Source organism: Plasmopara halstedii, assembly GCF_900000015.1.
Source record: "Plasmopara halstedii genome assembly, contig: Scaffold_1583, whole genome shotgun sequence".
Classification (NCBI taxonomy): Eukaryota; Oomycota; class Peronosporomycetes; order Peronosporales; family Peronosporaceae; genus Plasmopara; species Plasmopara halstedii.
The window spans coordinates 99,583-99,841 of NW_020188494.1; positions in this window are offsets into that span (position 1 = coordinate 99,583).

The following is a 259-nucleotide window of genomic DNA, read 5'->3' on the forward strand; positions in this document are numbered from 1 at the left end:
TCACAGCAGATTATTCAAATAGATGGTTGACTTGCAGTTCAGCAGGGCCTTGACCTCATTCTCAAATTTCATCGTATCAGGCGTGTTTCAAAACTGATATCGATGCTTCTGATAATTAAAATAACGATGTTCACTTTTCAGAACTCGGCTTGAAAACTGTGGCTGTTAGAACAGCACTGGATCAGCGGTCATAATGCTTCAGTGAAAAATTTCCATCTTGTCATTTAGCGACACTTCCGTCCAGAAATCTTCAAAGTCA